Source organism: Dioscorea cayenensis, chromosome 19 (genome assembly GCF_009730915.1).
Source record: "Dioscorea cayenensis subsp. rotundata cultivar TDr96_F1 chromosome 19, TDr96_F1_v2_PseudoChromosome.rev07_lg8_w22 25.fasta, whole genome shotgun sequence".
Taxonomy (NCBI): domain Eukaryota; kingdom Viridiplantae; phylum Streptophyta; class Magnoliopsida; order Dioscoreales; family Dioscoreaceae; genus Dioscorea; species Dioscorea cayenensis.
The window spans coordinates 16761561-16777738 of record NC_052489.1 but is presented as its reverse complement, the minus strand read 5'-3'; the positions used below and the strand labels follow the sequence as shown (position 1 = coordinate 16777738).

Genomic DNA, 16178 nt, shown 5'->3' with positions numbered 1-16178 from the left:
GCTCTTAGGAAAACACTCTAAGTTTCTGAACGCAGTCACATGGACGTGCGAAAATTACCCACGCCCGTGTGCCCGACCCACAGGGGCAGACGCACTCCCCTATGGCTTCTCTGTCCAACCAAGAAAACTCTCTATATACTTCACACGCCCGTGCGGAAATTCCACACGGGCGTGGACCATCACAAGGCCAGCTCACAGGGGCATTCACATGCCCCTGTGTATTCTCAGGATGGAAGAGAGCTCTTTTGTAGAGATCCACACGGGCGTGTGGAAATTACCCACGACCATGTATATCGCTCAGGATCATCCACAGGGGCGAGTCCACGACCCTGTGTCTTCTCGGGAAAAATTTCTAAGTCTCTGCAGGAAGATACATGCCTTTGCGAAAATTACACACGGGTGTGTGACCGTCGCTAGGTCGCTCACAGGGGCGAGTCCACGCTCTTGTGCCTTCTATGGTCGAGCTTCTCAATAGAAACCCACGGGCCTATGAAAATTTTACACGCCCGTGCGTTTTCTCTGGATGAGTTAGAAAGACTGCAGGCTCTGCAGAAAATTCCTGAATATATAAATACACTTAGAGCCTACTTTTATCATGCAACTTATACCAGAGAAAAACGCACAACATGCTCAAACGACCAGAAACTTCACCATACACATTTAAGCCTTATTCATGTAAACACTAACTAAAAACTAGGAAAACAGTAAAAACTTGGGTTGCGTCCTAAGAAGCGCTTGTTTAACGTCACTTAGCTTGACGTACCTTGTCTTACCTCACTGGGGTTTATAGATGAAGGTTCTCCTCTTACCCATGACTTAGAAGGATGATGAATATAGTCTTTTGAAGGTAGAGGGAGAGTTGTCGAGCTTGTTACCACTTAAGGGTTCGTCACCCTTGTTTCGTTCTTGCGCTTCCCCAACAACCTTGGGGTGTTTCTTGTGGCGTCTCCTTGCTCGCTTTATCTTCCAGAGCATATTTTTCACGATCCCCGGAGTAGATGGTATCATCTCCTCTAGACCAAGCATCATCACCTCTTCGTTCTCCACTTCTTGGTCTAGTAACCCCTCGTACGGGTCCGGATTCAACATTTCCTTCACATATTCATCGATTAGCTCATCGGTAGTGTCAAGAAAATAAAGAGTATCATCAAAGTCGATAGAATGTTGCATGGCTTCGGCAAGGCGGTATGTGAGCTTGTCATCTCCAACCCTCAGTGTCAACTCTCCACCGTCCATGTCGATAAGTGCCTTGGAAGTGCACAAGAATGGCCTTCCAAGCATCAAAGGAACATCTGCATCCTCATCGACATCCAACACTACGAAGTCTATAGGAAATATGTACTTGTCCACCTTAACAAGTATGTCTTCAATGATGCCCCTCGGATGTCTCACTGTTCGGTCCGCCAATTGCAATGTCAGTCGAGTGGGCCTAGGCTCTCCCAAGCCTAGCTTCTGAAAGAATGAGCATGACATGACGTTGATACTAGCCCCTGAATCTGCCAATGCCATCTCTTCACCCAAATTGCCAATGTTACATGGAATCACAAAGCTTACGGGGTCTTTCTTCTTGTTCGACATATTCCTTTGCAACACCGCCAAACAAGAGGCATCTAAAATCACTGATGCACTCTCCTCCAACTTCCTCTTGTTGGTCAAAAGATCTTTCAAGAACTTGGCATACAGAGGCATTTGAGACAACGGCTCCACAAAAGGAATATTGATGTGCAATTGCTTGACTAGACCCAAGAACTTCTTGTATTGCTCATCATTTTGGTCGTTCTTCAATCTTGAAGGATACGGAATTCTTAGCTTGTAAGGTTGGGGCGCCACCTCCTTCTCTTTGTTAGCTTTCTCCTCAACCTCCATGACCTCGGGTGCTTCAACATTGGTCTTCTCACTTGGAAACCTACCCTCAACCTCACAACCACTTCTCAAAGTGATCGCCTTCACATGTTCTATCAGATTAGTCTCGATATTACTCGGTAGGTTTCCTTGTGGTCTCTCCGATAGAGACTTTGCGATTTGCCCCACTTGATTTTCTAAATTGTGCAATGAAGCGGTGTGGTTCCGAAGTGTAGCCTCCACCGATTGGAACTGTGTATCTAATGATTGCATAAATCTAGTCAAGGCTTTCTCTAAGTCGGCCATCTGGGTTTCCAAGCCTGAAACAATATTCTCCATGTTCGGGGCTTGTTGTTGTTGAAAACCTGATGGTGCTACGGCCTTTGGCTGCCCTTAGTTACTCCATGAGAAATTGGGGTGGTTCCTTCACACTTGGTTGTAGGTGTTGCTATAAGAATTACCTTGTACCCTTCCCGAATTGCCTACAAAGTCTACTTGTTCAGTCGGGGCTGAAGTAGCAATCGAAATAGGACAATCAGACGGCATATATGAACCCCCACAACCATCACAACTTGTGATAGTGCCCACCCTCGGTGAAGTCAATGTATCCAATTTCTTGCTCAATGCCTCTACTTGGGTTGCTAAAGATGTAACAGCATTAATTACATGGAGTCCGGACACTTTCTTCTTTTCCCTTGCATTCCATTGGTAGATATTCATGGTCATTTCCTCTACCAACTGCTGGGCTTCTTCAGGGTTCTTGTTCCCCATTGTACCTCCTGTAGTGGCATCTAGAAGCTGTCTTGTACTTGGATTCAACCTATTGTAAAAAGTCTGAATGATTATCCACTCGGGGAATCCATGTTGTGGATACTTCCGTAATAGGTCCTTTAATCACTCCCAAGTCTCCAACAAGGACTCGAGCTCCATTTGAACAAAGGATGATATCTCATTGCGAAGCTTTGCCGATTTCTCCCGAGGAAAGTACCTTTTAAGAAAGGGTTCGACCATTTAATTCCATGTCGTGATGGATGCTCGTGGTAAAGAATATAACCACTGCTTTACTCTTCCTTTTAGAGAAAATGGGAAAGCCCTCAATCTTATAGCATCATCCGTAATACCATTGATCTTCAGCATGTCACAAACTTCCAAGAAGTTCTCAATATGGTTGTTTGGATCCTTATCGGCTAAACCATTGAATTGCGCCAACTACTGTATTATTCAGATAAATGCTAGCTTTAACTCAAAGTTCAGAGCTGTAATCGAGGGCCGCACAATGCTAGATTGTGTCCCTAATACTGACGGTCTGGCGTAATCAGAAAGTGTTCTCTATTGTTCATTCTGTTCTGCCATGTTGTCAAACCCTTCAACTTTCACTTCAGTTAGATTTGACGGTTCTTGCATAGGCTCTTTACCCTTTCTTCTGAGTATACGTTCAAGTTTAGGATCACCTTCAATTAATATCAAAGGGTTCCCTTGGGTCATAACCTGAAGCTGCACCAAAATAAAGAAAACAAATCAGAAGGTTGATAGAATAAGAAGATGTAAAGTAGAATGAATGATGAATGGTTAAGATAACAAAGTGCAAAGTATCTCTAAATGCCTACTCCCCAGCAATGGTTCCAAAAAATTGACAACGCCCCTTGCGTGTGATCTGCAAGTGCACGGGTTTATCAAAGTAATAAATCCCAAGTGAGTGGGGTATCGTATCCACAGGGAGTAGGGAATAAAAATACCAAAATTGTTACTTAACGAAGTAAAGATGAATAAAGATTGTGTTGATAAGATGTGGTTTAAATAGAAATAAAAAAACAAGAATGAGAGGTACAAGTAAGTGAGAGGAAAGACAATCGATCGAAGTGGGGTACTCGGACAATGCTTCCCTTAGGACTAATGTTTCAAGTGCAAGATCTACTCTATTATACTTCCTAACTAATGCTTAATGAGTTATGAAAATCCTAAAGCACACGGTCCCAAACCTAAGGTCAACCGTGACTAACTCTATACTATGTCCCAGTAGAGAGATCTCTCAGTCTCAATACCTCACACTGTGTAAAGTTGTAAGAAGTTCTAGGGATTCCAAGTGATAAACACTATTCTTATGTACAGATCTAACCCTTTGGTCCAGACGAAAGACCTCTAGTTACAATTAAGCCCCAGAAACTAAAGTCACTTGAACGCTTCATTCTGTTGCTCGTACAACTAAGCCCCAACGGAGTTCATCCTTTAGTTCTTCACTCTATTGTAACCGCAAAAAACTCTAGGAATTGGAGGTAGGGTAAATCACACCAGAGGGGAAAGGGGACACTCCGCTACCTCTCGACTCACCCTCTCAACCCTCTCTAATCTAGCTTTGTCTAACCTTCATGGTGTATCCCAAGATGAACTCTCAGCCCTAGTATCACTCTAAAGGAGAAATCATTCAACAAGCATTCAAGATTGAAACTCAATTAAAACATCAATTAAGGAAACATAATAAAAGGTCAAAGAAACAATAACATGGTAGGGTTTACAAAATCCAAGTACCCACTAGGGGGTTTAGCTCTCCATGGAGCAAGATACAATTAATATTGAAATCAAAAGTAAAACAAGTAATCCATAGGAAAACCCCCTCAGTATTCGTGTTGATGGACTTGTGGAGTAGCCTCATCTTCTCTAAAGGTCCCCTTCTCCGGCCTAGGGCACACCTCGCCGGATCGATGCCGACGAAAGCTCCCCTAATATTTGTGGAGCGCGGTGCCGAATCCATAGAATCACTCTAAAGAATTTCCAAAAGCTTCTCAAAACCCTAGCCGATGGCCTCCAAAAATATAGAGAAAAGTTGGAGAAAAGGTTGAAAATATTCTTCTAAAATCGGGCTAAATCGCGGCTTAAATAGGGTTGGAATCGGGGATCCACACGCCCCTGTGGATTCTCCACACTGGCCTGTGGAATTTCTACATGGGCGTGGGAAATTTTCACACGCTGTGTGGATTCTCTGGAAACCTGATTTTTGGCCAGCTGTAAACAGTAACTGCTATAGTATATTACTACATCGATTTGCTACAGTGTCCTGCTACAGTGCTCCGCCAAAACATTCCCAATTTCACACTTTTCATCGAGGCAACATAAACGGGCACACGTTTATGCCGTAGATCGCAACTTTTCTTCAATCAAAGTCCTCATTGGAGAAGATCTTGCTATCAATGCACAAGTCGGGATACGCAAATGTGACTGCCTTCGTGCCCCTCCAACACATTATAATGCCTTGACTACATGGAGGTTGGCACACATTCACGTATCTTAGAGCCCTACTTGTGTCTTCGTGTTTGTTCCTTCCAAGATTTCACCAAATAATGCGTTCACGATCTACTTTTGGCTTCTTTTCTTAATATTCAGCTTCACAACCCTAAATACTCAAAAAAGAACACAAATACACATGTATTAACACTTAAACCTGATAAAAGTAATGCTCATTGTCAGGAAAGAATACTTCACATTCTTAACACATAAACACTTATCAGAGAGCTAAACACCTAGTGGATACTTGGATTTGTTATACCTAGGATGTATTTGTTTCATTAACCTTTTATCATGCTTTCCTTAATTGATGTTTTAAATTGAGTTCCAATCTTGAATACTTGTTGAATGATTTCTCCCTTAGAGTGACACTAGGGTTGAGAGTTCATATTGGTAATCTTTGTGGATGTGTGACACACCACGAGGATTAGATAAAGCTAGATTAGAGAGGGTCGAGAGGCTGAGTCGAGAAGCGGAGCATCCCCTTTCCCTTCAGATTTAATTTATCCTACCTCCATTTCCTAGAGTTCTTTGTAGTCACAATAGAGTGAAGTGCTAAAGGATGAACTCCATTGGGGCTTAGTTGCGTGAGCGACAGAGTGAAGCGTTGAAGTGAACTTAAGTATCTGGGGCTTAATTGTGACTAGGGCCCTTTCGCCTTGACCAATGGGTTAGGTTTATATATAGGAATAGGGTTTATCACTTGGAATCCCTAAAGCTTCTTGCAACTTTGCATAGTGTGAGGTGTTGAGACTAATCAATTTCTTTGTTGGGTTATAGTGTAAAGTTAGTCACAGTTGATCTTAAGTTTGGGACCAGGTATCTTAGGATATCCATGACTCATTGAGCATTAGTTAGGAAGCATAATAGATGGTTTTACACTTGAAGAAAAAATCCTAAGCGAAACAATATCCGAGTACCCCACTTCTTATCGATTGCCTTTTCTCTCACTTATTTGTGTCTTTTTTTCTTATTTTTTTTATTTTTTCTACATTACATCTTATCCACACAATCATTGTTTTATCTTCGCTAGGTTAAGTAGTAATCTTGGTGTTTCTATTCCTTATTCCAGTGGATACGATACCCCACTCACCTGGGATTTATTAGTTCGACAAACCCGTGCACTTGAGGGTCACACGCAAGCGGTGTGTCAAGTTTTGGCACCGTTTCCAGAGAGTAGGCGTTTAGAGATACTTTGCGCTTTGCTATCTTAGCTGTTCATTCATTCATTCTATTTCACATCTCTTTATTCTATCATCATTCTGATTTGTTTTCTTTCTTTTGGTACAGCTCCAGGTTATGACCCGAGGGAACCCTTCGATATTCATTGAAGGTGATCCTGAACTTGAACCTGCACTCAAAAGAAGGAATAAAGAACCTATACAAGAACCGTCCAATCAAGCTGAAATAGAAGTTGAAGGTCAGAAAATATGGCAAAGCAGAATGAATAACAGAGAACACTTTCTGACTATGCCAGACCCTCAGTTTTGGGCACACAATCTAGTATTATGTGACCCCCGATTACAACTCCAAATTTCGAGCTAAAACTGGCATTCATCCAGATAATTCAGCAGTCAGCTCAGTTCAATAGTTTGACCGATGAGGATCCAAACAATCACATCGAAAACTTCTTAGAAGTTTGTGACATACTGAAGATCAACGGAGTTTAGATGATTGATAAGTGCTTGTGCGATATGAATGCGAAGTGTTCATTCCTTATGTTGAGCATTACTTTTCTCAGGTCTTTACACTAATATGTGTGTTTTTATGTTACTTTTATGCAGGTAGGGTTGTGAGGCCGAGTATGAAGGAAATAGGCTAATGTGGATCATAATGCACCACTGTAGCATGTATTGTAGCAGCACTGTTCACAGCCGGCCGAGAAATCAGAGAAACAGAGAATCCACACGGGCGTGTGGAAATTACCCACGGCTGTGTGGAAATTCCGTACGGGCGCATGTACCATCCACGCCCGTGGAGTCGCCCGATTCTAGCCCTATTTAAAGCCGATTCAGCCCCGATTTTGGTATTCTTTTCTTCATCTTTTCCCCAACTTGCGAGAGGGCTTCGGCTAGGGTTTTGAGGGATATTGGCTAGGTTTTTGGAGAGGTTCTATGGCTCTGACATAGTGCGTCGTTTGGAAGAAGGTTATTGGGAGAGCTTTCATCGGCATCGATCCAGCGAGGTGTATCCTAGGCCGGACAAAGGATCTCTTGCGACGAGTAGAGGACTCTCCACAAGACCATCGACACGATCATCGAGGGGGTTTCTTTATGGATTCATTGCTTTTACATTCGATTTCTTTGATTGTACTTAGCTCCATGGAGAGCTAAACCCCTAGTGGGTACTTGGGTGATTGTGAACCCTAGGATGTATTCGTTTCTTTGAACTTCTTTATTATGCTTTCAATAAATTGATGTTTATTGTGAGTTCCAACCTTGAATGCTTGATTGTATGAACATTTCCCCTAGAGTGACACTAGGGTTGAGAGTTCTTGTTGGTAACCTTGTGAGTGAGTGACACACTATGAGCGTTAGACAAAGCTAGGTTGGAGAGGGTTGAGAGGGTGAGTCGAGAGGTACAGAAGCGTCCCCTTTCCCCTCCGACATGATAGATTCTACCTCCGTTCCTCGAGTTCTTTGCGGCCATAATAGAGTGAATGGTCTAAGGGATGAATCTCCGCTGGGGCTTAGTTGCGCGTGCAACGGAGTGAAGCGTTGAGGGGATCTTAGTATCTAGGGCTTAATTGTGGTTAGGGACCTTCCACCTGGACCAAAGGGTTAGGTCTATAATTAGGAAGAGATTTATCACCCGGAATCCCTAGAGCTCATTGCAACTTTATTCGAGTGCGAGGTTGAGAGATTATTTAATCTCTCCTCCGGGACATGAATAGAGTTAGGCATAGTTGACCTTAGATTTGGGACTATGTATGTAAGGATTTCCACGACTCACCATTGCATTGATTAGGAAGCATAATAGAGAGTTCTTGCACTTGAAGCGATTATCCTAGGTGAAGCATCATCCGAGTACCCCATCTTTATCGATTGCCTTACCTCCTTCTTACTTTTGCTCTCTTACTTGTTGCTTTTAATTGTTGAGAATTGAATCATTGTCACACTTATAATTATTGATATTCCACATAGCTAAGAATCGAATTAAGTGTCTTTACTCCCTACTCCCTGTGGATTCGATACCCGCTCTCCCGGGATTATTACTTCGACAAACCCGTGCACTTGCGGGATATATGCAAGGGGATCTTGTCAATGATGCTATCAGATTGAGGGCTTTCCCATTCTTTCTCAAAGGAAGAGCCAAGCAGTGGCTTCATTCCTTTCCAAAAGCATCCATCATAACTTGGAATGATATGGTCGAAGCTTTCCTTGCAAAATATTTCCCTCCGAGAAAGTTGACAAAGCTTCGTAATGAGATATCGTCATTTGTTCAAATGGAGCTTTAATCCTTGTTTGAGACGTGGGAGCGATTTAAGGATCTCTTACGGAAGTGTCCACAACATGGATATCCCGAATGGATGATCATTCAAACTTTTTACAATGAGTTGAATCCAAGTACAAGATAACTTTTAGATGCCGCCGCAGGAGGTACAATGGGGAGCAAGACCCCTGATGAAGCCTGACAGTTGGTAGAAGAAATGGCCATGAATAGCTACCAATGGAATGCGAGGGAAAGGAAGAAAGTGGTTGAACTCCATGAGATCGATGCAGTTACATCCTTGGCAGCCCAAGTAGAGGAATTGAGCAAGAAATTGGATACATTGACTTCACCGAGGATGGTCGCTATCATGAGTTGTGATGGTTGTGGTGGTTCACATATGCTGTCTGATTGTCCTATCTCGATTGCTACTTCAGCCCCGACTGAACAAGTAGATTTTGTGGGTAACTCGGGAAGGGTACAATATAATCCTTATAGCAACACCTACAACCAAGGGTGGAGGAACCACCCCAATTTCTCATGGAGTAACCAAGGGCAGCAAAAGGCCATGGCACCATCGGGGTTTCCAACAACAACAAGCCCCAAATATGGAAAATAGAGTTTCAGGCTTGGAAACCTGAATGACCAATCTAGAGAAAGCTTTGACCAGATTTGTTCAATAATCGAATACACGTTTTCAGTCGGTCGAAGCTACACTTCGTAACCACACCGCTTCCCTGCATAATTTAGAGAATGAAGTGGAGCAAATTGCGAAGTCTCTATCGGAGAGACCACAAGGAAGCTTGCCAAGTAACATTGAGACCAATCCACAAGAACATGTGAAGGCGATCACTTTGAGAAGTGGTCATGAGGTCGAGGGTAGGCTTCCTAGTGAGAAGCCCAATGTTGCAGCACCCGAGGTCATGGAGATTGAGGAAAGAGCAAACAAAGAGAAGGAGGTGGTACCCCCACCATAGAAGCCAAGAATCCCTTATCCTTCAAGATTGAAGAACGACCAAAATAATGAGCAATACAAGAAGTTCTTGGGTTTATCCAAGCAATTGCACATCAATATTCCTTTTGTAGAGGCGTTGTCTCAAATGCCTCGGTATGCTAAGTTCTTGAAAGATCTTTTGACCAATAAGAGGAAGTTGGAAGAGAGTGTATTGGTAATTTGATAAGTGCTTGAGTAGACATATTTTTATATATGTTTTACATGCATTAAGCATCATTTTTACTGTGGTTTATGTCTCATATTGTGTATTTGGTGTTCTTTTATGCATATAGGTTGTGAATGCCTTGAAGAGTTAAAAGGAAGCAAAGATAGGCTATAAAGACACAATGTTGGGAGTTCTTGTTCAATTCAAGGACCAAGACACGAGAGCAGTTCATAAATGTGGAGATGTGTGCCAACTTCCAAGAAGATTCAAGTCAATTCACTATTTGGAAGGGCACAAAGGCAGGCACATCTTCATATTCCTTCTCTTTTGTGAAGATTGCAAGACCTCTCAAATATACGTCGATGAAGAAAAGTTTTATAGCCTACAACATGGACGTGTGCCCGGACATGTGGCCTTAAGAGAAGAGTGTTCGGATCGCGTTTTGTGAAAAGTACTGTAGCAATTCCACGCGCCCGCGTGGAAATTCTTGCAGCCCACGCTGGCGCGTGGAAAATCCACACGGGCGCGTGAGGGCACGTGACAGACGCGATCTAAGGTCTATAAATAGCCGTTTTACCCTATTCTTTCTCATCTTTTGTGCGGCTCTTGAGGGGTGAGACGGCTAGGGTTTGGAGAGGAGGTCTTTGCGGCTTTGGAGACGCTTCGTCACCAACTTTGATTGATTCCTCCTCCGTCATAGCATCAAGGAAGCCACCGGTGAACCTAGCTTCGGAGTGGGTCCTTCAAGATGTCGAAGCTCTCCATCAAGGCCATCAGTTCATATATAAGGGGGTTTATTTCTATGGTTTTAATGTACTTTCATTCATTGATGGTGTGTTTTGTATGTTGCTCCATGGAGAGCTAAAACCCTAGAGGGTATTTGGGCTTGTGAACCCTAGGATTCTCATCTTTTGTGGATTTGCTTAGTGTTTCTATTTAATCCGAGTTTGATTAAGTTTTAATCTTGTATTCTCATTGCTTGCTTGTTTAATTAATCCTTGTGGTTGATTGGATTTGCGTGATTTGTTACTTTGATGTGAGAGAGGTCTCCATTAGAGTTAGAACTTCAAGGTTAAAGAGGGTTGAGAAGGTGAGTCATGAGATAGTGGAGTGCTCCCTCTCCCTTCCGATTGAGTGTATTCTATCTCCGTTCCCTAAGCTCTATGCAACCATATTTGGTGTGAGGCATGAGATTGAGAGATTTCTCCACCGGGACCTTATAGGGGGTTAGGATCCTTCGCCGGGAATTAGGGTTGGATCAATCTTTAGGAATCGGATACACCTCTTGGAATCCCTAGAGTGCTTTGCAGTCATATGTGGTGTGAGGTGTTGAGATTGAGCGATTTCTCCACCAGGACCTCGTAGGGGACTAGTATCGGTGATCGGGAGGCCGGATCCGATTATATTTGGATTTCCATGACTTAACTTACTCATCATAGAAACACTTTGCTTATTCGGTACCTAATACCTGAATCCTAGGGGGAGCATTGCCCGTATACCCCACTTTTACTGATTGAGATCTCCATCCATTTAACACTTGCATATTCATCTCCGGTATTCATTTCTTCGCACATTAGATCACCACACCTTTCCATTTATCATTAGGTTAGAAAGCAGAGAAGAAGTTAGTACTAGTAGCCCTGTTCCCTGTGGATTCGACTACCCACTCACCGGGGTAATTATTACTTCGACACCCGTGCACTTGCAGTTTACATGCATATTCGGACGCGTGTCATGATTCTAGATACCTCTTGCTCGGCGGTGTTGCAAAAGAATATGCCAAACAAGAAGAAAGACCCCGGAAGCTTCATCATCCCGTGCAACATTGGCAATTTGGATGAAGAAATAACATTGGTGGATTCAGGGGCCAGTATCAACGTCATGTCATATTCACTCTTTCAGAAGCTAGGCTTGGGAGAGCCTAGTCCCACTCGGATAACATTAAAATTGGTAGACCGAACGGTGAGACATCTGAGTGGCATCATTGAACACATGCTTGTCAAAGTTGACAAGTATATATTTCCTGTAGACTTCGTAGTGTTGGACATCGATGAGGATGCAGATGTTCCTTTAATACTTGGGAGGCCTTTCTTGCCCACTTCCAAGGTACTGATCAACATGGATGGTGGGGAGTTGACACTGAGGGTGGTCGACGACAAGTTAACCTACCACCTCGCCAAAGCCATGCGACATTCTCTTGACTTTGATGATACTCTCTACTTTCTTGACACTACTGATGAACTAATCGATGAATATGTGCAGAAAATGTTGAATCTTGACCCGTACGAGGGGTTGCTAGACCAAGAAGTGGAGGAAGAAGAAGTATTAGCTCTTGGTCTAAAGGAGAAAGTACCATCTACCCGGGGGATAGTGAAGAAGGTGGTTTGGAAGATGAAGCGGGCAAGGAGATGCCATAAGAAACGCCCCAAAGCTATTGGGGATGTGTAAGAACAGAACAAGGGTGATAAACCCTTGGGCAGTAACAAGCTCGACAACTCCCCCTCTACCTTCAAAAGACTATGTTCATCATGCTTCCAAGTGATGGGTAAGAGGGAAAACTTCATCTATGAGCCCTCGTGAGGTAAGGCGAGGTACGTCAAGGTAAGTGACATTAAACAAGCGCTTCTTGGGAGGCAAACCAAGTCTTTACTATTTTTCTTGTGTTTAGTTTAGTGTTTGCATGAATAAGGTTTTAAGTGTTGGTGTCTTGATTTATAGATGCTTCTACTATGATTTTCTTGTGGATTATTTGGTGTTATCGTGTGCTTAAATGTGTTTGGCCAAGTTATTGGTCGTTTGAGCGAGTTTCCTTGTGTTTTTCCCTGGTATATGTTATATGCAAGGCAGGCACTGAGTGTGTATACACATTTAGAGATGTTCTGCAGAGCCTGTAATTTTTCTAAGTCATCAAGGGAAAACACACGGCAGTGTGGGAATTTCCACATGGCCGTGCGTCTTTACTGAGAGCTCATCCCAAGGGGACACAGGGGCATGGACTCGCCCCTGTGAATGACCTTGCGATAATCACATGCCCGTGGGTAATTTTCGCACTGGCGTGTGTCTTCCTGCAGAGATTTAGAGATTTTTCCCAAGAAGACAGAAGGACGTGGACTCGCCCCTAAGGATGATGCTGTGACAAACACACGGGAGTGGGTAATTTTCACACGGCCGTGTAGATCTCTACAGAAGACTTCTCCTCCATCACGAGAATACACAGGAGCGTGTGAGTGCCCCTGTGAGCTGGTCCTGTGAAGGTCCACACTCATGTGGAATTTCTGCACGGGCATGTGTTATACTTAGAGAGTTTTCTCAGTTGGATAGAGAAGCCACAGGGACGTGCGTCTGTCCCTGTGGGTTAGGCACACGGGTGTGGGTAATTTTCGCATGCCCATGTGGTTGTGTTCAGAGGTTCAGAGTGTTATCCCGAGAGCACATAGGGGCGTGCGTTTGCCCCTGTGAAGCCCTCCTGTGGAGACACACGGGTGGGGGTAATTTCCACACGCCCGTGTGGATGTACAGAACTCAAGAAGGCTGCGATTTCCTTTATAAGTCTATCAAACCTTTTTCATTATCACACTCCCCAGCACTCAGAGAACTCTCTCTCACACCCTCCCGACTTCCCACCATCGATTAGGGAAGTTTTAATTGAGTTTCTTGGCTGCTTTCAAGGTTTGTCAACTTTATCTCGTCGATATGGCACCTCGGTCGAAAAAGCAAGCTAACAAGCTCCCGCGTGAGCCATCCCCTAAGCCAGAGAATCTGGGATTCGCTATCCCCGAGCACTAGGTCCTCTTTGAGAGGTTGTCGAAGCTTAAGTTCGGTTAGACGGAGTTCCCGGATTCGAGTGCTATGTGAGAGATACAGTTGGCCGACGATATGGCAAATGAGGTTGAGGAGATGCTAGCTGTGGGTAGTTGGCGCAGATTGCTCACTATCCTTGATCCTGCCATCCGTATGCTGATACTAGAAGTATTGGCATCATTTGAGTTTGACAGATCGTACTCCAATTTTGATAGTGGTAACGCCATACAGTTTAGAGTATTCAGGCATCATTATAGTATGAGTGTCACACAGTTCTCGATTTAGTTGGGGTTATACGATGAAGACTTTACTACCACAGATGAGTACGAGTAGCTTCCTACAGATTATGTGGCCGTGGTCAGTATGAGCCGGGGGTGTTGAAGGCTACTTGTTTGTCTCAACCGAGCTACAGCCGATCAGTAAACAGACACGGTGATAGTATAGGTGTTCTAAGCCGACAGGAGCTTCTCTACTTGTATTCCATGGTACAGAGCCAGCTGATTCATCTTGGCCACATACTAGCACAGTACCTGAGACATTAGGGTCAGTATGCCAGGATCGGTGTTCTTTTCTCTGACCCGTACATCACTAGGCTCATCATTAGAAATGGTCTACGAGACGCTATTAGGGAGACTGAGAAGACGACCATACCTGTTCCCTTGGGTGTAGAGACGATTAGACAGATGGGGATGCTGCGCAGGTATGGGCCGGGAATGCATGTACTGATTATACCTGATCTAGAGATAGCTGAGGGTGGTGGTGACACGGCTGAAGGGTTTCAGTTAGCGCGGGATCCTCAGCCTGAGCAGACAGAGACCGAGGCTCCACATGCGGCACAGGAGCCATATCCAGTGCAGATTTTTTCCTCGACTCGAGCCCATGACTGATTTGAGAGGCTTGATAGTGCGGTAGGGGTACTACAGGCAGACTTGGCTGAGGTTCGCACTACACAGGCTATGAACCATATAGTGGTGATGGCGCGTCTTGACATCCTACAACAGCTACTTAAGCATGACGTGACTTCACCGTTTGTTATGAGATGGTGGACCCCTCCTACAGTAGATACTTTAGCATGATGTGACTTCACCATCACCAGATCTGCCAGCACCATTTGACCTATCTCCACCAGCAACAGTAGCAGTAGAGCCGACCGTCAACGACACCAACGCATGATGCATTTTTGTTTTAGTTTCTTTATGTTTTCATATTTTAGTTTTGCACTATCTCTTGGACTTGTATACTCAGAAAGGATTCTTCTTCTGAGTTTATCTTTTATTTGGTCTCGAGTTGTATTTCATTGCTTTACTTTTATATGGGAAAGGTTCAAGGAGCTCCTGAGGAAGTGCTCGCAACACGGATTCCCGGAGTGGATGATTGTTCAAACCTTTTACAATGGTTTGAACCCGATTACAAGGTAACTCTTGGATGCGACAGCAGGAGGTACCTTAGGTAGCAAGACCCCCGATGAGGCCCGTCAGTTGATTGAAGAAATGGGGTTAAACTGCTACCAATGGAATGCTAGGGAGAAGAAGAAAGTGGCCGGTCTCCATAAGATAGATGCGGTAACTTCATTGGCGGCTCAAGTGGAGAGTTTGAGTAAGAAGTTAGATCTTCTAACTTCAAATAGAGTGGCGACCGTGATTAATTGCAACGGGTGTGGTGGAGGACATGCTCCCTCGGATTGCCCGATCTCTATTATTGATGGTTCTTCGGTGGAGAATGTTGATTTTGTAGGTAATGGCATGAGAACTCAAGGAAACCCATATAGCAATACCTACAATCCAGGTTGGAAGAATCATCCCAATTTCTCATGGAGTAATCAAGGTCCACAGAAGGCCATGGGGCCACCGGGTTTCCAACAACAACAAGCCCCTCAGGTCGAAAACAGAGTTTCAGGTTTGGAAACCCGAATGAGTGACCTAGAGAAGCACTTGACTAGATTTATACAATCAGCAAATACAAGGTTTGAATCAGTCGAGTCTACACTTCGTAACCACACCGCCTCTTTGCATAACCTAGAAAATCAGGTGGGGCAAATTGCGAAGTCTCTCTCTGAAAGGCCACATGGAAGCTTGCCGAGCAATACAGAGACCAATCCTAGAGAGCACGTGAAGGCGATCACTTTGAGAAGTGGTCATGAGGTTGAAGGCAGGCTTTCGAGTGAGAAGCCAAAAGAACACACACCCGAGGTTATAGAGGTAGAAGTGGGGACAAGCAAAGAGAAAGAGGTGGCAGCCCCACCTTTCAAGCCAAGAATCCCTTATCCCTCTAGATTGAAAAATGACCAAGGGGATGAACAGTACAAGAAGTTCCTGAGTTTGTTCAAGCAACTCCACATCAATATTCCTTTTGTTGAGGCATTGGCCCAAATGCCAAAGTATGCGAAGTTCTTGAAAGACTTGTTGACTAACAAGAGGAAGTTGGAGGAAAGTGCTTTAGTGATTCTAGATGCTTCATGCTCGGCGGTGTTGCAAAAGAACATACCGAACAAGAAGAAAGACCCGGGAAACTTCATCATTCCGTGCAATATTGGCAATTTAGGTGAGGAAATGGTATTGGCGGATTCAGGGGCTAGTATTAACGTCATGCCATACACTTTCTTTAAAAAGCTAGGCTTGGGCGAGCCTAGGCCTACTCGGATGACTTTGCAACTAGCCGACCGAACAG

General features: G+C 44.0%; 1 non-coding gene across 1 annotated transcript; it reads right to left on the bottom strand.

Annotated features, from left to right (window-relative positions):
* Positions 1-8533: 8533 nt before the first annotated feature.
* On the bottom strand, positions 8534-8640 carry LOC120250911. The gene has a single exon (XR_005533241.1). It is a non-coding gene; the product is annotated as a small nucleolar RNA R71 (small nucleolar RNA).
* Between the last annotated feature and the right edge of the window lie 7538 nt (positions 8641-16178).